Source organism: Eulemur rufifrons, chromosome 7, assembly GCF_041146395.1.
Source record: "Eulemur rufifrons isolate Redbay chromosome 7, OSU_ERuf_1, whole genome shotgun sequence".
NCBI lineage: Eukaryota > Metazoa > Chordata > Mammalia > Primates > Lemuridae > Eulemur > Eulemur rufifrons.
The window spans coordinates 178,781,501-178,806,739 of NC_090989.1; the positions used below are offsets into that span (position 1 = coordinate 178,781,501).

Consider the following 25,239-nt stretch of genomic DNA (forward strand, 5'->3'; position numbering starts at 1 on the left):
AGGGGATATTCAAGTCAGTATCTTCAAGTTCCATACAACATGGAATTGGCCTGCATAAACCATCTGGGTCCTCTTCACAGTCCCCAGAACACCCACTGTATGAGTATATGTCAGTACTTTGGGGTGATGATAGAGCCATGTCGCTATAGAACACAGGTGCAGCTGGGTGACTATTGACAAGTTAAATAATCTGTCTTTATATCAATTTCCTCTTTTATAAACTGGAAATGATAGGAATAATAATCTTCAGTTGTGAGAATTTAATGAGTTACTATATGCAAAAATGTTAAAAAACAGTGGCCACCCTCTCACAAAAATCAAATCACGGTGGATAACAGACTTAAACCTTAGGCGTGATACAATCAGAATTCTAGAAGAAAATGTAGGAAAGACTCTTACAGACATTGGCCTAGGCAAAGAATTTATGAAGAAGACCCCCAAGGCAATCACAGCAGCAACAAAAATAAATGAATGGGACATGATTAAATTAAAAAGCTTCTGCACAGCCAAAGAAACAGTCACGAGAATAAACAGAACACCTACAGAATGGGAAAAAAATTTTGCATACTACGCATCAGATAAAGGACTGATAACAAGAATCTATTTAGAACTCAGAAAAATCAGCAAGAAAAAATCAAGCAATCCTATCAAAAAGTGGGCAAAGGACATGAATAGAAACTTCTCGAAAGAAGATATAAGAATGGCTAACAAACATATGAAAAAATGCTCAACATCCCTAATCATCAGAGAAATGCAAATCAAAACCACAATGAGATATCACTTAACTCCAATGAGAATGGCCTTTATCAAAAAAACCCAAAACAACACATGTTGGCGTGGGTGTGGAGAGACAGGAACACTTATACACTGCTGGTGGGACTGCAAACTAGTGCAACCCCTGTGGAAAGCATTATGGAGTTATCTTAAACAGATTCAAGTAGACCTGCCATTTGACCCAGCAATCCCATTACTGGGCATATACCCAAAGGAAAAAAGGTCATTCTTTAACAAAGACACATGTACCCGAATGTTTATAGCAGCACAATTCACAATAGCAAAGATGTGGAAACAATCCAAATGCCCATCAATACATGATTGGATTAGTAAGCTGTGGTATATGTATACCATGGAATATTACTCAGCTATAAGGAATGATGAAGATACGACATCTCTATGGTTCTCCTGGAGAGAGTTGGAACCCATTATATTAAGTGAAGTATCCCAAGAATGGAAAAACAAGCATCACATGTACTCACCAGAAAATTGGTTTCCCTGAACATCACCTAAATACACATCTAGGAACGACACCAATTGGATATCAGACTGAGGTGGGGGGTGGGGGAGGGGATGGGGGTATGCCTACACAATGAGTGCATTGCGCACCATTTGGGGAATGGTAACACTTGAAGGTGCTGACTCGGGAAGGGGGGGTGGGGAAGGGAGGGATATATACCTCATGATGGGTGCAATGCGCACGACCTGGGGAACAGACACGCCTGGAGCTCTGACTTGGGGGGAAAGGCGGCACAGAAGCAACATATGTAACCTGCAATTCTGTATCCCCCATAACAAGATTAAAAAAAAAAAAAAAAAAAAAACAGTGGCCACTAGTAATCAGAGCTCTATAAGGGGCTATTATTATCATTATATGGTATTGATGATAAACAGGTTATTTCTGAGAGTGCAAAAACCTTTTATCTTAAGACAGGATGGTTTTGGATGTCCATCTGAATAACACCTTTCTTTTGCTTATAATAATTTTTCTTTTTTTTGCAACTAATTGAATTCAACTATTTGTGTTTATTCCACGTGATTTCATACCTTTGGTCCCCATTTTAGCCTTTGCTAAATAATGAGCAGTGGGAAGAGAAAAGGATAACTTTGTTTTTCTTCTGGTATGCAACTGTAAAGAGTTTGGGGTTTTTGAGGTTTGCCATGGCACATTAATGGACTATCAAATGACAGGATAAGACCTAGAGGACAAATGTAAAATTTCGAAATGAATGCTGTGGATGAATGTGGCAATATGAGATGAACATAATTTGAGGTAAGTATATGTAGAAAAATCTAATGTTTGAGCTTATTAATCCTTTTGGAAAATATCTTTTTTTCCCTAAGTCAGATTTAGTCTGCAACATATCATGACCATAATGACATGGGATACAACCTATGTCCAATAACCTTACCCTTAAATTTGCTGGCCAGCAGCCTTTGTCCTCAATATCATTATTCTGAGATCACGCAACTACTGGGCAAGGTGCTTGGGAGCAGAGCCGAAAGCATCTTACAGTGTTATCAATTCCATTCTCTTCATCTGGCTATCAATTCTGTTCTCTCCATCTGGAGCTAGCCTAAAGGTTGATTATATTTGAATATTTTAGCATAACATTAAAGTGGCACAAATCATTTTGATTGGAGGTTTTAGTATTCTGGCAACTATTATTTACTCCTTGTATTTTTTCCCTTTTAGTTTTATTCTCTTAAACTACAAAGATGAGAGGTGTTTATTCTTATAGTGTGGAAAATATCAGTACAATCGTCGTTAATCTATTTATTCCTGTCATCCATTGGTTTTCTTTCAAAAAATATTTTTGTATATTCTTTTGCTTCTGTTCTCATGATAATACATTGTATGCTAAGCAGTTCCTATCTTATTACATTGTAATATGGTAGCAAATCATCTTAGATTTGCTCACTAGAGCAAATGTATTTATTTTATGACATTTCCAAGCAACATATTACGTTTATCTATTCTTTTTAAAAAAAATTCTTATTAGGAGGACATTTTAAAATTTAATCCTCATGGTTTGTAGAACTTCTAATCCTCTCACAATGTAGACTGTCTTAGACACAAAAGTAAATTTATTTGACTCATCTAACACTAGGAATCTGTCTTCAGAAACACATGCTGTAAAGATATCATTATCTGGTGTCTGTCTTTTTATTTTTCGAATCTGCTAAATCATTATCAGAGTCATGTGGGCATTAAAAACAGGCTTCCTTTTTTTCATGTGCAAGTCTGTTAAAAAAGAAATATTATTGCTTTCTCATCTTTTTGAGAAGGTGTTTTGCCTGACTCACAATGGTCTCGTGGGTGTTATACTTAGTAATAGATATTATATGAATGGGTGGACCTTGTTTAAATATTCACTATACAAGTTTCATCTTTCAGATTGTTATGACCTTCCTCACTGAAGTTGTAGATTTCCAGCAGTTTTCTAATAATTCTAGATTGGCTGTATGTTCAGAACTAGACAGAAACTGTATCAACAAAGGCCTGACCAGCAGTGAAATGTACTATATTATTTCAAGAATACCATATGTCATTTGTACATCCGAATATTCTTATTTTTTATTATGGCCTTATTTTTTTTTTTCAGTCTCTGTAGAGATTGTCAAAAATTGCCAATGCTGACTATATTTCAAGTCATTATGGGGTGGGTATTGAGAAAAGTTTTCAATAATCATGCCTCGGATAAATTTCATTGGCAACAATACTGCCCCTGCACAAAGCTATTATGGCCTTATATTTTTGCATTTTAACATGTCAAAATGTGTTCTATTAACAATACTTATAGGCTATTTCTTTGTTGCTAAAAATGATCAATTTCCTTGTTTTGCCATCATGTGTTCTGTGAGAGTCTGAATAGGCTTTGGATTTAGATTTCCAGAAGTCAAATTTCAGCTCTGTTACTAATCTTCCTAAATATTTCTCCTGTCATTAGAAAAACAGACCCAAATTTATTAGAATTAAATGATTAGTTGAGATAGTAAATGAAAAGGATGAATGTGGTGTGTATTATATTCCTGCTTAGATTTCATGCCATACTTCCACATAATCATTCCTCTATTGTGACTATATAAATTCTTAATAGTTTCTACTTTGTAACTGTTATAAATGTCTAAAGTACAAATCTGTATCAGGTTCAAAAGTTTATAATTTTAGAGGGTGGTCAGTCAATTGAGTGATGTACCACTTTTTCTATTATTTGCTGTATTCTGTTTTATCCATTAAACTTCCTTTGCAATGTATTTCATTTTTTATTTTATTTTGCTGAGAAGATGAATCTTTTACCAAAGATAGAATGTCCCAGTAATTGGTCAATAGGTCTCTTTGTTTTTCACAAAAATGTCAGAGCTCGAAAATATTTCTTTCTCTGAGCACCACTCAAAAGTCAATGAAGAAAAAGAGGATATAAAAACAGATGGTTGACTCTTATTTATAATCTTAATAACTTTGATGGCTTCCTGAAAAGTATCTTCCTTTTCGTAAATTTTGATAGAGACGAGAACGCCAAATGCTGCACATTGGAGGCCCAAAGCAAAGTAAAGTAAGACAAATCCCCTTCCGTGGACACTCTTGCTCTTTAATAACACTGTTTATTTCTGGTGAGGAGATATAGACTTCATGGGTCACTATTAAACATGTAGTGTTGCTTTTATTTTCTTATATTTGTGAAAAATGAAGTGAAGTCTGAAGGCTTCCAAGCAACCTAAATTATTTGGTGAGATGGAATAATAAATTTTGCTGGTGGGAGAAAGGGAATAAAACAACATACAACCACTTCAGTGATCTGTTCTGTCTTATAGAACTCATCCTTAGTCTTCTGCTATTTATTATGGCATAAGAGGGTTTTCAGAGAAATCATACATTGATTGGTTTATTATGTGATATTAACAAAAGTTACCAATGGTTGCAATCAAAGATGTGCATAATAGTAATAATGGAAACTTAAAGACTACCTCATTGCTTTTAAAGCTCTCTCAGATACACAATATAATTGGATATACTCTGCAAAACTGCAAAGGCTGTGGGGTGCATATTATCTCCTTTTATAGATAAGAGTACAAACGCTGACAAAGGTTAAGTATTTTATCAAGTCACCTGGATAGTCAGTGGCTGAGTTGGAAACAGAACAGAATCTGATTATTTTTATTTCTTACCCAATGTTCTGTTTATTTCAACACACTAATGCTCAGAACACAAAGTGATATCCCTGTGGATGAATCCGAAGCCTATTAAAAAAAAAAAAAAAAAAAAAAAACCTAAGAAATGATTTTCAAATGCGTAACAATCATTAGCTGATGGGAGCTTTGGCAAGCCACAATCCTTTTTTGTTTAAACTTTTAGAAGGAGATTTTCACTACATTGAACTAATAAAAATCAGATTTAAATTCATAGGACTGTGGTTTCATTTATGTATGTTTCCAAAAGCATGGCGAGCTTCGCACAAAACAATTTTCCATCTTTTAAGTCTTGCTAATCCACTTTAAGCTAGGCAAAAGTCACACATCATCTCAGCTGCTGTGATCACATACAAACCACCTCTGCTAATCTCTTCAAAGGGGATTTTCCTTTGCACAGGCAGACTGCACAGAGTGGGACTTACAGTTAGTACCTTGTGAAGTTTCCCAAGTTCATTTATAATTCAGCTTTTAGCCTAAAACTGAAACAGGGAAAGTCTCTTCCAACCAATTCCGGGCCCTTTTATGGCTGTCTCTGGTTTTCTCACCAACTTTCTTACAACTGATGAAGTCAAGGATACAATCACTACAGCAAGGATTAACTGTGATTCCTATCATTTATTTGCAAATAGAAATAGAAAATTATCCTGATATTTGACACACTGAGTTTCCAGGATGTATCAGAAGGTTTTTGGTTATTGGGTTTTCTTAGCTTGGTAAGCTATTAAAAAAAATTCTCTTTTGTATCTCTAAATGTGATTTCTTATTTTAGATCAGGCATTTGAAAATCTTAAGTATGATTTAGATAGCTTCTAATACATAATGAATAGCATTGTAAATAAGTTTGAGTGCTTGGGCAAAATATAAGTACAATTTTTTCAAAAAAAAACAATGAACAGAAATATAAAACTGAAAGACATTTGCAAATTCAAGCTTGACATATTTCATCTTAAAACAAACAAACCTACACAATTTACATACATTCCAGAAAAAAAAGAAGTAGGTTTAATCAGTGAATTTAAGAAAGTTAATGTAAAATCTGATTTTGCTATAAAGTTTGCAATAATATTCTGTGACTATATGATTTAATTCCTCAAAATTATAGCTCAGGAAGTTTATTTTCATAGTCTTACAAGTTATAACTTTGGAAAAGTTTAGTTTTTAGAAACATCATTATGATTCAGTGGAACACATCCCACCTGACACACTTTAATTCAGATGGTAACTCAGTAGAGCATGCTACCATTAACAGGAAGATCACACATCCCTTTGTTATTATTTGGCAAAATTTATAGGATTCTAATTTTAATTTAGTGCTTTCTACTGAGAATCGGTACTTGAAATGCTGAAAAATGAGGCAGAAGCTCAGTGAACATCCTTTCTAGAGGACCTACAATCATATCACCACAATCTCTTATTTCCCCAAATAAAATGATTCAGAAAAAGTTTTAGCAAAGTGGATGTCTTGGAGAAAATTTACATAAGCTTTAAGAAACTTGAACTGGGAAATATTTTCAGGTTATTTTCCTTTTTGGAACATATGGTGCCTGTCCTAAGAACTACAACTTGGTGAAAGAAAGGACAATAACTTTCCTCAATCACAATTACTAATGGTAATATTAAAAAAAAAAAAAAGATGCCCCCTACTGCCTTCCTTCCTTCTTTCCTTCCTTTCTTCTTTCTTTCCTTCCTTCCTTTCCTCCTAATAATCTTAAGAAGGAGGAATTAAGTGGATTCATTATATTGGCAAAAAAAAAAAAAAAAAGAAAAGAAAAGAAAAGAAAAAATAATTAACAATTATCTCATAATCTTATAGTCTTAATCTGCTTCATTGCAAGATTTTATTTATAGGATGGGGGATATCAGAAATGCAGGTTTTCTAAAACATTCTGTAAGTGACACAAAACACTACTTTTTGTTTAAACCAAGGACTTTCCAGATTGTGGGCAGAAAAATGGCAGAATTACCATTTTTCTCAGTCACTCCCCTGCTTGTTTCTCTGTGGTCTTACCGTAGAGCAAAAGAATGGAGGAGGAGATATCTTCTGAAGCCCTTTCTAGTTCTGTTGTGTTTTTGATTTTCAAAAGTGAAATGAGACCAAAGATAAACATGTCTTGCTTTTAACAGGTGCTTTTTGGTAAGTGCCACATCATTTTCCTTCTCCCTCCATTCTCCTTGCTATCCACACTCAACTTCATTTCTCCAGGAGGTACAAGAGTAAAAACAATATAACAACTTTGTTACTGTTCACCATCCTCTCACTTTAAATTGTCACTCATCTCAGCAAATAACTCATTGGAAAGTGAGATTACTTTGTGGAAAAAATGTAGAAGGAAGTGAATGTCAAAACTCAGTTACGCTTCCATAAGCTGAAATAAATAGTACCTTTGGTCAGTTACCCTTTTTATGGATATAGCATATATCATTAGTTGTGTGTGTGTGTGTGTGTGTGTGTGTGTGTATGTGTTTGTATGAGGAAAATCATCTCTTGATGGACAGCAGTGCTTCTTGAGTATTTCATATATTATGTTCTTAGAAAACCAGGTCAGGTTAGTTTGGTTACATCACCAAGGATAAAAGCCAAGTGACAGTAGAAGGGTGGCATATGTTTTGCCTGAGTTGTTAGTTCAGTGGCTGATAATTCACTGGAGATAGGCAACTACTCATTTGATTTTGAGTGCATCTCTGTGGCTGCATCCCTGCACATCTGTATTCTAAACTTCAAGCCCCATTAGTATGTAGAGTACTAGGTAGAGTCCTGATGAAGGTTTATTTGGCACAGTGTTCATCTTGTTATGCACAAGTGCATAGAATTAAAATAATAATTTCTAGTTGATTTCATGCTTCTCTAGCTTAATGGTCTCTAATGCTACCAGTAGATCCATTATACATATTTTTGTACAGAAAAGATGTGCTGAAAGAAAATGTCATCTTTTGAATAAGCCTGTGTCCAAATTTACTCCAAAATGAAATTGAAAAGAAAATTGGAAATATGACTTTTAGAAGGATTTGCTTTCTCTTTTCTGAGTAATTTGATACCATGGTATTTATAATGATCAGTGAAGTACTAAGGACAATTTTGTGCTCATCTTTACACCAACCTGACATCTCCTGTTTTTCTTTTAAGTTCAGTGGAATGTAATTAGCCAACAGCTTGGGGCTTGATAGAAATGTCACATTTTATAAATTTATGGTCATCTTCTGTGCCTTCCTGAAAGGGAAAGACTTAGAATTCAACTTGACCTACATGCTAGGGAAAGGTATTCATTCATTCAAGAGAAAGGAAATGTACTCCCTGGTTGTATTCGGAATTTCTATCTATTTCCTTAAAATGTACATGTAAATGGCTTATAAAAACTAAGCTCACAAATAATGAAGTGCATTTTGATTGTTCATGTTTTGAAACAAAGCTATAAAATGTATCTTTCTCATTATTTAAAATTAATAATAATAAAACAAATAGTAAAATTAGAGTCTGATTGCTCTGAATCTCCTCATCAGGAGACTGGAGATGGTGTGGTAGATTGAGTTCTTGGGCCCAATTTCTTTTATTTCTTCCTGAATCATTGTTTGTTGCCATGGAACTTTTCAATTCTTCCAAACAAGGTGGAGTGTACTTCCCACCTCTAGACCTTTAGCTGTACCATGGGACTTGCTTTGGCCAGTGCAATGTGGCGGCGTGACAGTGCTCAGCTCTGAGCCTAGGCCTTAGGAGCTCCTTTGGCTCCTCTGCAGTCAAATGAAAAGATCTTCCCCAGGGCAATAGTTACCCCTTCACCTGGAACAGACCTGAGTAAGGACTCCAGCTCAGCCAGTCCTACGGCATGTTGTAGAGCCATTCAGATGCTCTCTCCTGGATTCTCCAATCACCAGCCAGCTGACCCACAGGCCTGTGAGGAATAATTGCTCATTGGTAGCGCTAAGACAACCTGGTTGTTGGTTAGGCAACAATACTTGACTGATACAGAATTGTAGGGAAAGAAAATTTAGAACTAACTAAATGGCCCTGTGCATGAATAACCACTCTATTAGTCCAGTACAAACAAGTAAATTATTCAATTTGGGGGTAAATGTTTTAATAACTTAGCAGATTTTATTTTTAAAATAATATATTTAAAACCTAGGGGTGCTAGGATGCTAGGAATAGAAATCCCCTGCACCAAATAATCTTTTTTTTTTTTTTTTTGTTTTTCAAAGAAGTAAGCATTTGTGAGATGTAAGTTATTTGCCTGGTTGAGAAATAGAGAAGCTTATTTATTTAATGCAGAATAACTTCATGGCTTTCTCCCACCTGTGTCATGCTGTGTCAGTCAAGGCTCTCATCTGAAGGAAACAGAATCTCATCTTAATTAAGCAAGGGGCTTAACTAAGGCTGAAGAAACAAACATGATTTCGAGCACCCAGGAAGTCACAGTACTAGGGTCTGAAGGTAGCTATGGCCTGCTTTGTGGCGAGGAAGGTGCTGCCTCTGCTGTCAACCACCCAGGTGACACTTTTGCCTTCTTCCCCATGTAACTCAGCTTTGAATTCAAGTTTCTCACTAGTGCATCTGATTCACAGAACATAGAAGGAAGCTGGTAAACATTCGTAGAATGACTAGAGAGCTACAGTGGCACAGGCATTGGGGAGACGATGGGAAACAGAACAGAGACCCCAAGGACCTTACTTCTCAGAACAGGAAGTAAATAAAATGCATAAAATATAGTGCTGGTTGGTGATAAGAGCTCCAGGAAAATAAAGGCAGAGATGAGTAATCAATGTTTTGGGTAAGAGTCTATATTAATAATTCCAGTATTTTTGACAGAGAAAGCCTTGCTTTAAAAGTGACAGCTGAGCAGATTCTCAAAGGAGGGGAACGAGTGAGCCAAGCAGATATCAGGAGGAAGAACATTCCAGAAGAGGGAACAGCATGTTCACAGGCCCTGGGGAGCAGGAGAGAGAAGACATGAGTTTTTAGGGAAGAGCAAGGAGGCCAGCATGAAAGGAAAAAGAGTGAGAGTTGAACACAAGTATCTCCGAGGAGTAACAAATGACTAGATTGCGTGGGGCATGACAAGGACTTTGTCACTCACTCTGAGTGAAACGGGGAGTCATTGGAGGGTCTGACAAGATGAGCGATTTGAACTGCCATTTTTTTCCCACTTAAAAAAAAATTGAGGTGAAATCCACACAGTATAAATTAGTCATTTTAAAGTGAACAATTCCATGGCTTTTTGTACACTCACACAGTTGTGCAATAATCATCCATATCAAGTTTCAAAGAATTTTCATCATGCCACAAAAAGTCCCCTGTCCCAATTCAGCAGTCACTCCCCATTCGCCTTCCCCCAGGCCCTGGCGCACACAAATCTGCTTTCTGTCTGTGTGGATTTACTTATTCTGGTTATTTCATATAAATGGAATCACGAAATATGTGACCTTTAGTGTCTGGCCTCTTTCACTAAGCATAACGTTTTCAAAGTTCATCCACACTGTAGCATGTATCAGCGCTTCATTCTTTTTATGGGTGAATGAAATTCTATGCAATACATAGACGATTTTTTTATCCACTTATTGGTTGATCCATTTATCAGTTTTCAACGTGTTGCTATTGTGAATGATACTGCTGTTCACAGTAGTATAATACTGTTCACGTGTATTATTTGTGCGCACACTATTTGTTTCAGTACTCATTTTCAATTCTTTTGGGTATGTATACACCTAAGAATGAAACTGCTGAGTCATATGGTCATGTTATACATAACTCTTTGATAAATCACCAATTATTTTCCACAGTGGCTGCATTATTTTACATTCCCACCATCAGTTTCTCCACATGTTCACCAACACCTGCTATTGTCCATCTATAATTTAAAAACTCTTGTTACTGAGTGTGAAGTGGTATCTCATTTTGTTGTCATTTTTTCAAAACAAAAGTACTCTGGCTGCTACATTTGAGGATAGACTGTATGAGGGTAAGGGCAGAAGCTATAGTAATCGGGTTGTAGTAATTTAATCCTTTTCATTAAAAACTACTAGAATGGAAAATGAGTTTGCATTGTCTGTTGAAAAGATCTATGAAAGTAAAGAATGAGAAACCATGAACCTATAGTTTTCTACACAGGGAAAATCACGTAGGTGGTGTTAAAAGGAAGAAAGAAAAGTAAAAGTAATAACATCTTCACAAAATGGTCACAGAATTGTGTACACCATGGCAGCATGTTTTGAAGAAATCATGCAGTTGTGGAGGCCAAGGCTTGTGATGGGAAGTGTATTTAGAGCCCTGTGTCAGCCATTTTTCTTTCTTAATCAGCTGAAAGAAAACTGGATTGTCATAGCGGAATTAATTTATTCATGCAATTAATACCAATTTGATGATATATTCACACCTAATGGGTGTGGTGTGCACTGTCTGTGGAATGGACACACTTGTAGCTCTAACTCAGGCAGAGCAAAGGCAATATATGTAACCTCACCATTTGTACCCCCACAATATTCTGAAGTAAAAAAATAATAATTTACTCATGCAACTGGTATACTAGGGGAGTAGAAATAGTCCCACATTCAGTTCAGGAAAGATACTCAGGTGATGTCGCTACATGTCCAGTTTCTAATTCTCACTTGCATCTAGTTCTCCTTGTGTTTGCATGTGACTTTAGCACTTCCAAAATTCATTTTGTCTCAGCTTTAAATCCTTCAGGACAGATGTGAGTTCCTTTGCCAGAGGTCCTAGCAAATGTTCGACGGCACCTCATTGACTCCAATCGATTGTGAGCCAATCACACAGACTGAGACCTCGTCACATGCTCTCCCCACGAAGGTACCACACCTACCGCACAGACCAAATGGAGCGGGGTGAACTGCCAAGCAACTGCGAGCAGAAGTCAAAATGGATGCTAAGGGGCCAAACCACAGCAGAGCCAAATATATCTGAATATTTTTCCTGACTCTACTGGTTATTTGCTCTTTAAATTTGGATGTGTTAACATTCCTTATTTAAGAATTGGGGAGGCAATTCTTTATCTTATATGTTTATTGGGAAGATAAAACTTGTAATATCCTTTATATGTATATCATAGGGACTGAAAAAACGTTGCCTGCTCTTATTATTTAACACTGATTATAATACCACAGTTAAATAGCACTTACTGTTTTATATTGTATCACTTATCATTATACTTTGCCTGTAATCTATACTCAGTAGTTACTATTGAATTGCAAGCTATATTTGCTTCTTTTAACTAACATTGACAGTGAGTTTGTCATATGTATGCATTCACTGAATGGAGTTCAAAATTTTCTCTCTACAAATGCTGTATAGCAAATTCTCGTATAGTTTCCCTTGTCATTATTTATTATTATTATTATTCTGAACACTTGATCAGTTTATCAAATATAATAGATTTCATCTCATTACTTATGTTCATTCCTTGACTTCAGTGTTTATTTCTGGGCCACTGAAATAATTTTCATTTGTTCCACTGTTTCAGAGAGAACTTTTGCAGAGGATGTGTCTTAGATTGGATTCCTGCAGAGGTAGAATCTGAGACAAAGATTTGAGTGCAAGTAAATTCCTGGAAGATGATCCCAGGAAATGCTGAAAGAGGATTGGAGAGGTGTGAAAGGGAAGAGAAGGCAGCCAAGAGAAGGTGTGTTGGGAGTCAGCTACCATTGTGAGTAAATGAAACTTAACGCTTCCCGGAAACTCTCGGAGACAGGATAAAGCAGGCGGCTCAGTGTTACCCGCTTCATGGGCAAGGGATTTACGCACCAACACTCATGTACTTATATAGCAGATCGCGTGAGTTATGTGTAGAGGGATGTTCCCAGTGGGGGTTGATTCTCCAACACTTTCAGCCTATGATCCATGTGGCAAAACAGGCCCCAGTGGCAAGGAAAACCCCTTAGGTAAAGAATGGGCCTTGACTTGGTAAGGGTCAGAGCACATTAGGGGCACAGATAGTGTCTGCTACAGATTTATCTTAGAAAATAGAATGTACCCTTTTTGGTAGTCATGTGTGTTACATACACTGGGGATATATATATTTACATATATATATTTCATATATATATTAAATATTTATGTATATAAAAAGTTCCACACTTGTCAATCATAAGTAGCTGCAGATCTCAGGCACTATATGCAGTGTTGTTAAATGCAAATCAAATTTATACACTGTTAGGAAAATTAGTGCAGAAAATACAGACCTCATTGTTAGAAGAGAGGTAACCATCTGTGATGAACAGCCACCTGCCCTAGTTTATATATATTTTGGAAAACCATTTATTATGAAAAGAGGACACACTCTCAAACATGTATCTATAAATATTAGCCCATTATCTGAAAGACAGAAGCAGGGACTAGCAAACTTAAGAAAGGAGTCAAAATCAAGTTTGGGAGAATGGGAAGAGTTAAGAAACAATGAGGAAAATGTGTGTGAGTTTACTTAATCCCAGGTGGGAAAGTGGAAGGTAGGAATGGAAAAGATTGATTGCATGAGGTTGCTGAGAGTTCTACAAGTTTGGCATTATTACACCTGCGGGGCCAAAAAAGTCGAAGTATTCTAGCTTTGAGGGTGATTTTAACTGTGCTCTTCCTAAAAGCCTACCTGCTATCTCCATCTGTCATGATGATTCTTAATCAGTGCTCCATGAAGTCCCTGAAAATTGTGTGGACAATGTGTGTGTGCGCGAGTGTGTGTATGTGTGTGTGTGTGTGTCTGTTTATGTATTTCTGTTTTTGAAGAGGGTCCACTCCTTTCATTATTTTCACAGGAGGGCTCCAGGTACTAGGAAAGATACCAATTGTAAGTCTTTTGGGAATTTAAAGAATTTACTTGTGCTTGGGATTTAGAAGAGAGACCTTTCGCAGTGACTTCCTAAGCACGATATGACGAGGGATAGGTGACAGAGGGAGAGAGACTGCTGAGTCTGTCATACTGAGATTCTGGGCAGAGAGGAGGACAGAACAAGTGATTAATTTCCACAGGACAGCTAACCTCAGACAGGACACCCCAGAATCTCATTTATTCATTTTGTCAACAAATTGCATGTCAGCAAATTGAACCAACATACACAGACGTTACCACGTGTTACTATTCCAGGTCAGGACTGTCCATTACCAGAGTGATCAGCCATAAGTGCCTATTGAGCACTTGAAGGGTGGCCAGTGCCACATATAGAAAGAAAAATATTTTAGAGATTTATATTTTATTATTACATATAACATAATTATGATTTTTACATTAATTTTACCTGTTGCCTTTTACTGTTTTAGTGAAGCATCTACTAATAGAAAACTTTAAATCCCTTTGTGGATCTTGTTGTATTTCTATTGTTCAGCACTCTTGTAGACACTAGCAAAGAACCTCTCCTTATGGACCTTAAATTCTAGTGGAAGGATGCAAACAATCAACAATAAACATTCTAAATGAATTATATGGTAGGTAGAAGGTGATTGGTAGTATGAGAAAATAGAGAAATAGAGCAGGAGAAGGCTGGTAGGTAGAAGGCATTTTTCAATATGAGGTGAGGGTGGGTTGCTTTAAAGGATTCGAGCATTTGAACAAAGACTCCAGCAGGTATGGAGGAAGAGTTTTGCAGGCAGTAGGAACAGCAAGTGCAAAAACCTTAATGTGGAAACTCGCCTGATTTGTTTGAGGAGCAAGAAAGAGACTCCAGGGGCTGGAACAGAGTGAAATTCAAGAGAGAGCAGTAGGCACTGAGGCAAGGGCCGTGGGAGATTGGACAGTGATATGGTGCCTGCAGACTTAGGCATTGACTCTAAAGCGAGGATCCAGTGGAGGGATTTCAAAGGAGAGATGGCCCAATTTGACATAGACTTGAAATAGATTGTCCTGGCTAGTACCTTGCAGCTGATCACAGAAAGGCAAGCGTGGAGGCAGGAAAACGGTTTGTAGGCTGCTGCAGGAATCCAGGTGGGAGATGAAGATGACCCAGACCATGGGGGTGGTAGTACTGATACTGAGAAAGGGTCAGATCTCCTAACCAAGCAACTCACCAGGAAAATACTTTCAGCCTTCAAGCTTATGACAAACTAGGGAGACCTCAAGTTACTAGCAGGTTTCTCTGCCAAAATGAAATAGAATTTATTTCTTGGTCTGCTTATGTGCAGATTTGAGCTCTGTTCCTTTTATCCCAACACAAGCTTTGAGTTATTTATATGTCACTTAAACAAGCTCAATCCTTTCTCTGGAAAACAATTATCCTTAGGAGTCGGGAGCTTTGCATATTTGATGATCAGATATGCATTTCCTGTTCGGCGTCTTTCTGGAAATTCTATTTTCTACTAAACCTCAGATGGATGGTAATAATAAATGTTTGTTCAGCAGCAGCTGGTCCCAGATTGTCATCCTGTCGTGAACATATTTTATTTATTCATCTTCATTTTTTTAACCTCTTTGGGTAGCCTTTCCTTTTCCCAAGGCTTTATACGTGAAATAAAAATGTGTGCTGCTTGATCTGTTCACTTCCCAGCTTCTCTCACTGAATTAAGTACAATTGTATTTATACAAAAGGCCTCATGCAACCTGCTATGCATCGTTGCTGATTTAAATAAGAACCCGAAAAATGAAGCAAAGATCTCACAACATTACATAATGTGGGGGCAAATGCTCCTCTTTTTAAAGTGTCCTTGTGGTGGAGTCTTTAATGGTGACTTTGTATTGCAAGAATATGTTGCTTTCAAAAGAATTAATTTAGTGTTAGATTTGAAAGGGGTCAGAGAAGAATGAAATGGAGAGCCCCTCCCCATGAAGTATACTACAGCCTCAATGCTCTTATCTTGTCCTAAGTGAAATCGATTATTTTTTTAAAAATTGGACTATAATGTTCTGTTTGTACTCATTTCAACAGTGTGATGAACTTTATCTTACAATTATATTTTCCAGATCAGTTGTAAGTAGAAGTTGGTACCAAAAAAAAAACCCTGACAGAAGTCATTTATTCTCATGTCTATATGATTTGCAGACTATTTTTTTCCTGACTAAATTTATCTAATCTCAGTGCAAATGACTCTATTCTTCAAATCCATGAGGAAATACCACCAAATAAACTAATAAATAAGACCAATCTCTTCTTGACTTCTGATCACTTGGCTTTGAAGGCAGAATTGAATAGTTGGTAAGGCTATCATCTTTGTTGACAAACAGACCTAAATTCTGACCCCAACTCTCTGACTTTTTAACTTTGAAACTTTGATTGAGATAGTCAATATTTCCAGGCCTCTGTTTTCTTAATTACAGAAGTAGAAGACCTTACCCTATAGTACTGCCATGAGCCTAAAGGGAAATATTGTTTGTTCATTAAGTTTCAATTGCTGCCTAAGAAATTAACACAAAATTAGTGTCTTAACCCAACACCTACCTTATTATTCCACAGTTCTGTAGGTCACAAATTCAGATGGGCTCAACTGGGTACTTTGTGTAGGGTTTCGTGAGGCTGAAATGGAAGGTGTCAGGTGTGGGCTCGCCTAGGCTCTTACCTGAAGGGAGCCCAGTGCAGACCTGCTTGCACGGAAGGATCTGTTTGCAGCCTCATTCAGGTTGCCCCCAGAATGAGGTTCCCTGTGATTTTTGGACTGAGGTCCTAGTTTCCTTGCCAGCTGTCAGCCAAGAAACATTCCCAGTTGCCAAAGGCCACCTTCATTTCCTGGCTTGTGGCCCAGTTCATTTTCAAAGCCAGTAATGGTATGTTGCATCCTTCTTGCACTTAGAACTTCTCTGATTTCCCCTTAGAAGAGCCTCCCTGACGTCCTCTTTTATTTCTGCTTGTTAGGGCACATGTGATTATATCATACTCACCTGGGTCACCCAGGCTGTTATCACTATTTCAAAGTTGACTGATTAGTAATCATCATTACATCTACCAAGTACACGGAGGTAACACCAGGGGGCAAAGGTCATGGGGCCAAAATTCTTCCTTCCACAGTTTACAAAGTACTTAGCACACATTGCTTGAAGCAGAGTGAATGTTGAATATTAATCATTTAGAGCAACAAGGAGGACAACACCGCCAGGATGTGTGGGTCTATATATTCTAAATGAATGTGCTATCTTTAAGGAAATTCAAGGCATATTTCTCTGATTGTATCTGAGATGCCATGTTATGAAGTTCCATGATATTAGGCTATTTCAATGAGAACATTATTCACCTTAAACTGAGGTACCACAAACAGAGAAGAGCAGTTAATCCTTACACCTTTTCTTAGGTTTACAGGAGCTGGACCTGAGAAGATTGATGATTAGACAGCTTCCTGCTCACAGTTAAGGGAAGCTGCGTTTCTGAAGGTAGCCCTGGATTAGACATGAATGAATAAATGTGACAGGAGACATTGGTGACATCAGTGACAGCAATTTTGTCTGTATACAAGAGAGAAAGATAGCGGATTTCTGGAAGAGCATGGTTGTCTCACTCGAGAGAGAAGGACATTCTAAGGAGACTCGTCTAAGAGGGGGAAAATGGAGACTTTATCCAGGGTGAAAAGAAACAAGGGTAAGAGTAGTGTATACATGGCATCTAGATTGATTAAATGAATGTTTAGTAATGTCTGTAATATTGAAAACACAAAAGTTCTTGGAAGAAAATTAAATATATAAAGAAGAAAAATCATGGTATGAGAGATGCTATTGATGCCCTGCCCATATCCCTAGACCTGGGTTTCTCAACCTTGGCACTGTTCATAACATTTTGGTGGGGGATAAATCTTTGTTGTGTGGGGCTGTCCTGTGTATTGTGGGATGTTTAGCGTTATCCCTGGTCTCCACCCACTGGATACCAGTAGCTCCCCTCACGCACCACTCTCCACTAGGACAACTAGCAAGGTCTCCAGACGTTGCCAAATGTTCCCTGAGAGCAAAATTGTCCCCGACAAAGAACAGTGCCCTATACCAATGATTCACACAGGACTGTGTATCAGAATCACCTGGAAGACTTGTTAATATACAGATTGCTGGGCCTCAGCACTGAAGTTCCTATTATAAGTCTTAGGTGAAATTGCCAGAGAGTAAATGACATCTGGAGTATTTGCTGGCAATGAGGGATGGGAGTAGGTAAATGAACATTTCAAGGTCTTTGGTTCTCAGGTGAAACAAAAGTGAAGAACATTCTTCACTATCTCTCAAGGTTCCTGGCAGGATTAAGCCAGGGGGGATCCAGCAATAATCTGTTCATTAACTAACCTCTTCTGGCTTCTTCTCTTCTCTGTCTCATTTCACCCCTTCCCTTCTGGTGCTTCCTTAGGACCACCGCCAAAACGAACTACCTGCACTCAAATCCTTACCTCATGGTCAGCTACTTAGAGAACCCAAATTTAGCCACATATTATAACTATAATTTCTAAGTTTTATTTTTAGTTTTTTAAAGAACTGGTAATTTTTAAACCCTCTAGCTCAGGTGTTTTTTGCCAGGAGAAAATTTGCCCGCTTTGCCCTGGGACACTGGCAGTCTGGAGGCGTGGTTGGTTGGCACAAGTATGAGTGGGAGGTGCTACTGGCATCTAGTGGCTAGAGACCAGGGATGCTGTTAAACACCCAGCAAAGCACAGGACAGCCCCTCCTCCAACCAAGAATTATCTGGTCCCAAATGTTATTAATACTAGGTTGAGAAAACAAGGTCTAGCCTAAAAAATCCAAGGGAGTTGCATTCTCAGAAATCTGCAAGTGTGCTCTCTGGAATTAGAAGCTTGAGATTCAAGTTCAGAGACTAAGATTCTGAAATTGTGGCCATTTAAAATGTCATGTCATGACATTTTACTTATGCTGTGAATTGGAATATTCCTAAATTTACTGCCATATGACCTTTGAACTCCTTAAAAAAATGACCTTTCTAAAAGTAAATGTTCAGTTTTCAGTAGACAAAATGTGAAGAAAAAAATCTGTTAATGTGTTGTTGTTTTTGAAAGTCCTGCCTTTCCTATCTTTCTCTCATTACCGCCCACCCCAATGAAAGTAATCAGGGGCTTGTTATGTGTATTGAAGAGTGATTAAGCTCAATGTATAATGCAACTGTATATGTACATCACATAGATCCCGTAAAAGAGGAAAGTGAGAACCAGGCTTTTTCTATACCAAATTAATTTTTGGCAGAAGACTGAATTACCATTGCACAGCTAGAAATTGTTATATTTGGATAACTGCTTTTAGGTTTTCTCATCTGTTCATATTGCATGATTCAAAGATATTTCTGCATACTTAACAAATAGGGCATTTCTCTGTGTAATCTTTTGAAATGTTGAATGCTAACAAAAATGTTCAAATCACTTAATGCAAGAAAATCAACCTTGATAAGGGTATAATAAAATATAAGTGAATAAAAAACAATCAAAGCATAGCATGAAGTGTTTCTTTTTAAAATACAAATATTTGAGATCAGTAAACTAGCTTGAGGGTCATTGATTTGAAAAGGAGAGAAAATGTAGGAAGAATAAGAGAAGGAACTCAATTTAAATATGTTCTCTACAGTAGTAATTTCTCATAAAAATTGAAATATGAGGGTCATGTCCATTTTTGAACTTGATAGTGTATTATTTTCAAAAGTTTAACTTTTATCAGTGTTTTAGTAATCAAGACGATTTTAAGTTTGACTGCTTTTTAATCCCATTCAGAAATCTGACATCAGTAATTGAAAGCTTGAAATCCAGTTTATATTTCTCCTTTTATGTAGCAAAGCCTGAAATACAACTGGTAAATAATTAGCTACAGGTGATTCCATTTGCAATTATTTTACAAAGGAAACTCCTTATTAACATTGGGTTGCACAGTGAAGTACATGGTCATTTTATGTCACAGTCATTGATTTGGCCAACTTCTTACTTATAAAAATCTAGTCATAAGACAATCATTACTTCTAAAACCACAGACTATTTTTGCTTTCCTGTGGAATATGATTTTTCTGGAAAGTATATAGGGAAGTAACGCGTGTATGTAAGAGAGAAAGAGAGAGTAAGAAGACTGAGGCAGAGAGGGAGAGAGAGATGATGGATAAGACAGGTGGTTTGGGGTATCTAATCAGACAACAGTTTTAAGGGAATATATTTCTATAAATTCATTTAAAATATTAATTTTAATTTATGGAAGATCTTATCTTGTGGCTTTTTATATTTAAACTATATTGAAGTGATTCTGTATCCAATATTATCCAGGTGCTATTAAATAACATTAAATAAAGCCCTCATTTACTAATTGAAGAGATTTGAAAAGATAAATACTGTATGTAAATTAGGTGAATAGCTATTTCATAATCACATTTTGCTGTGACTTATTTATTAAAATGAAAATGTTTATTATCAAAAAATTGTGAGACTTTAGAAGGAGAATAAAAACTAGAATTCTCAGAGACAAAAAATCTTTAAATATCCCAATTTGGGCATAACATTTCATTTTTTTTTGTTCTGCTTTATCTTAAATAAGCGGAATAAGTAAGCGTCCCAAGCTATACTGGGAAGATTTTTCTACAAGTACACCCCAAACTAGGAAGATGATGGTCATAGTCATAGTTTTAGATAAACTGTAATAAAAGTTATTTGCTTTGGTAATGATTACATATCTAGCTTAGAGATGTTCTGCTCATGAATTGAACAAATTAAGAGATTTAGATTACTTTTTGGAGCACAGAATGACAATTAGAAAGCAAATCACAACAAAAATGGATTTTATATTTAGTGGCACTAGATGAGGCCAGCTTACAGGCTTTGACCATTAATGAATACAGTTAATTATCTCTTGAAGGTTACTTTGGGAATCAGCATGGCTTTATCTATCTAGAATAGACTGAGCAAAACAAATTGAAATATTTTCCTTATTTAAAAAAACCACTCTTCAAATAAATAATGTAAGTTCTAGTACCCTAAACAGAAGATCAGTTAGAATACTTAGATTAAGGGTGAGCTTTGTCTTGAAATAGCTATGTTACTTGAGGCAAATCAGCCAACCACTCAGAGAAAGAGTATTCCCATCTGGAAAATGATATGCTAACTAAAATTTAACATAAGGTTACCTTGTTGAGCAAGCATGATCAGATTCTCTACTCCTCAATGTGGTAAAACACATGCAGTGAGGTATGCGCTAAATAGTACCTTGCTGCCTGCAAGAGGCACTGTTACACGGGTAGGCATTCAATATCTATTGGGACATGCACAGACACTGACTCCATGTAAAGAAATGGCTTGAATATTGTGGTAAAGAGTATAATTGCAAAGTGCTGCTATTGTTTTGATTACTGCTGTCCCTTGGTGGATCAGGATTGCATGGGAAGGCAAAGGCCCAGCTGGACTCGATTTAGTGACGACAATTTCAATAAAGTGAAAGTTCAATATGAAAATGTGAAAACAAGTGTGTGCCCACTTGGAATTCAGTCTCTAAATTAGATATAGTTATTGTGGACTTACTCGTTTGGGGAACTATATTTAATGTAGCAGAAGGCATTGTTGAAATGTGTCCAGATTGGTTGCTAAGAATTATTCTGATTTTTTCCTTTGAACAGGCAGTAAAACAAAAGATGATGAATAATGAAGAGACTGGGGAATTATAAGGGCAAGGCAGAAATTAAGGTGATTATGAAGTCAATAGAGATGGATGGAAAAATGGGGATATGCTTAGAACAGGACTTCATCATAGGTCAGTTTCTTCAGTCTCCAACAGCTCACACTAGCAGTGTCTTTATTTGAAGAGAACAAATTGGTTAAAATGGGACCCAGTAAGAATTATTTGTGTGCCTTGCCATCATCTATATGAAAAAATAATACAAATAGCCAAGGCTCTTCCAGATCTGAGTAGTCAGAGAATTATAAAAAATTTTGCTGCTTTTCTTTTACATCTTGTGCTTACTTGTTTTAGGCTGCAGTAAGAGTAATGGACACCTTGAACTAAATTTCTGATACTATTGTTTAAAGAGTGGGACAAGGAAACAGATAAAAGTATAACACATTCTTTTTACATCTAAAGCATGAGACCCATTCAATGTGAAGGATAAAACCAGGAACCCTTCTGGTTCCTAGATATCATGCAGTTTCATTTTTATTTCAGTCCCTTTGGCTACAAGAAAAAAAGAGAGAGTGAGAGAGAAAGAGAGAGAAGAAAAAAACCAATACATATAATTGTATTTGCTTTTTGATTTTCTGCTTTAGAGGAAGAAGGAATAAGGATATTAGTCAGTGGTTTTTTTTTTTTTTTTTCCTGCCCGTACAAAAAGATCCCAACATTTCTCTGGTTAATAAAGTGATTAAGATTAGAATAAAAAGTAGAAAGTATTTTGTAATCATACAATTTTCTTTCAAAACAAAGACACCCCTATGTGGGACACTGAGGTCTTAGCTAGTGTGATCAGAGGCCATAACAACTGAATAGACGAAAATTAATTTGGTTCTTATTCCCTAACACTCTCTTTTCTGCTCCTCTCCAGGACTATACTAAAACTTTGTTTGCGGGATTGTAAAACAAAGCATTTGAGTCTGTGAGACAAAAAATAAAGAGACAAAACCAAAAGCCACAAGAGTCAAACCTGTTACTGGGTATAATGTGGGTCAAGTGATTGTTTAGATAAATCCCAGAAGATATATAACATTTAATTTGACAGCTTTTCTAGGAAAAAGACCTCATTGATTTATGTTTTAGTATGCTAACCCAGTTCTGGAAAATTCAGGCCATAAGCATTTAGTTAAACTGAAGGAAAGTTAAAGTGCTGTTTTAATTTTAAAGGAAATTGCAAAGGTTAGTGGTATGTTTGTATGGGCATAACATGCACAATTGCAGCAGGCATGACTGGCTAGAGTGGATTATATTTTATACATAATTAGGCTAGACATGTGTTGTTGCTACTAAGAAGAGGGCAGTATGGCTGGTTTTGCTAGCACTTTCTTCACTTCTGGCATACTCATTTAAAAAAGTATTTGCCTTTGATTTTTCATAGTAAAGCAGTTTTTGTAATAATATTGGGTAAATAAATAGGTATCTTCCAAAGCTATATGTTATCTTAAGTAATCTATGTCATTATTGATTTTTTCCTGTAATAAGAAAGTTAATAGTTGGAATTGTATGTAGTTGCTATAGTAACATGCACAAGTCTATTTCTCTTGAAGGGGAAGTATGCAATTAATCTGTTTTTTAACCTATTTTATTATGAGAACGCCCATGGAATGCAATAACAGAGATCTGTAAGCCTAATAAATTTTATCATTTATTTATTGCAACTGTCTAAATAATCCTTTCAGGTTTTTTAGGAAAATGTTAATTAGCACACTTGTTTCAAACTTGAGAAAAAATAAATATATTTTCTGTGAATAAAAAAATCTCCTAAAATATTCAGAGTCTTTTGTATTATTTTACATTTTGTGGAGTTCATTAATGTTCCACACAAGCAAATTTTAAATATATGAGTCTTTTATTACTTTTACAGAATGCATTTATTTAAAATGAAAATAACATTCAACTTAAGGTGGCAAATGTACCATCGCTCCAGAATATATTAACATATTTTATTTTTATATCATGTATTATTTGGCTTAAATTTGCATGTGCATATGTCTCTATTTCTCTGTTAATGTGTAGTTTTCTCTCACAAAAACTGCTCCTAGAGTCTTCATCAATTAATGTTAAATGACTTTTTAATGTTTTTGATAAGCGGATATTAATCCATATTTCTAAGCCAGGGTCACAAAATTAAATAGCTATAGGAGGTAATGAAAAATCAGTGAAATGGCCCAGGCAACAGACGAGAAGGAGGAATGGGACCCGGGAATCAGATGCTCAGAGGAAAGGTGGCAACTCCTTCTCAAGCCCCCTGTGAGTATTGATGTGTGCAATTTCTATCCAAACTTTTCCTGATTATTTTTTTGTTTAAAGAGAAGCCAGAATTCCAAATGTTGAGGTAAAATCAGTCTGCATATAAATCTAGGAGACCAAAGTAATTTAATTTTTGAAGAACACACCCGTGAAGGGTCAAAATCATCTGCAGTTTTAATCAGGATCACCAGATGTGCCTTTCCACATCCTCCTTACCTCAAGGGGCAACTTGGGTCTTGGAAACAAAAAGTTATGAGATGTTGATGCCTGTTGATCCAACTGGAAAATACCGGAATTTACATTTTTGTTTTACAGATGCAGAAAACAATATTTAACTGATTGGCTGACATTCACATCATAAATCAGAAACAGTCTTAAAAGAATGAATCTCCCTCTTGCTATTTTAAAGTGAATTATGATCTTGGATCTAATGATTAAAATTGTATGTTGAGATGAATGAAGGCCTCAGAGGGAAGAATCATTGAGGAATAATAAAATGCTTTGGATTTGGGCTATTTGGGTAGTGGATTGAATTGTGCAAAGGGACTTTGGTGGTGGGAACTGTGCAGAGAGACAGGACAAGGAGTAATTGTGAGGGAGAAGGGGCTAAAGGAGGAATACTGGGCTAGGGGACAAGTTGATTAAGAAGGATAAGGGATCAAATGGTAGGTCTACTTGTATCTGCTTAAGGTATCTCCATATTGCTTTCCACAGGGGTTGCACTAGTTTGCAGTCCCACCAGCAGTGTATGAGTGTTCTTGTCTCTCTGCATCCACACCAACATGTATTGTTTTGGGACTTTTTGATAAAGGCCATTCTCACTGGAGTTAAGTGATATTTCATTGTGGTTTTGATTTGCATTTCCCTGATGATTAGAGATGTTGAGCATTTTCTCATATGTTTGTTAGCCATTCTTATAATTGAAATGTGGTATATGTATACCATGGAGTATTACTCAGCTATAAGAAATAACGGTGATATAGAATCTCTTTTGTTCTCCTGGAAAGAGTTGGACCCCATTCTACTAAGTGAAGTATCCCAAGAATAAAAAAATAAGCACCACATGTACTCACCAGCAAATTGGTTTCCCTGATCATTACCTAAGTGCACATTTGGGAATGACATCAATTGGGTGTCGGGCAGATGTGGGGGGTGGGAGGAGGGGATAGGTGTATACCTACATAATGAGTGCAATGTGCACTGTCTGGGGAATGGACACGCTTGAAGCTCCGACTCAGGAGAGGGGGCATGGGCAATATACATAACCTAAACTTTTGTACCCCCATAATAAGCTGAAATAAAAAAAAAAGAAGGATAAGGGATTTTGCTACTATGGGTTGAGGCTTCCTCCCTGTCTTCTGATACTACCTTTAATAAAAGCCACATTATACTTCAATGCTTTTGGTGTCAGATATATGCAGGTAACTTTTTGTTTATTTAATGTTACTATTGTTTAGTATTAAAATATCTTGAAATTGACCTCATGGAAAAACCAGGC

General features: G+C 36.6%; 1 long non-coding RNA gene and 1 other non-coding gene across 2 annotated transcripts in view; one reads left to right on the plus strand and one right to left on the minus strand.

Moving 5' to 3' along the window:
- Window positions 1-17,509, plus strand: part of LOC138386998 (uncharacterized) — a 35,245-nt gene extending 17,736 nt beyond the window's left edge. The window contains exons 2-3 of the long non-coding RNA XR_011233904.1: window positions 12,435-12,593; window positions 17,174-17,509. This is a non-coding gene — a long non-coding RNA (uncharacterized lncRNA). The remainder of the gene's footprint in view (window positions 1-12,434; window positions 12,594-17,173) is intronic.
- LOC138388709 (U4 spliceosomal RNA) lies at window positions 3,381-3,515 on the minus strand. The gene has a single exon (XR_011234207.1). It is a non-coding gene; the product is annotated as a U4 spliceosomal RNA (small nuclear RNA).
- Window positions 17,510-25,239: the final 7,730 nt, after the last annotated feature.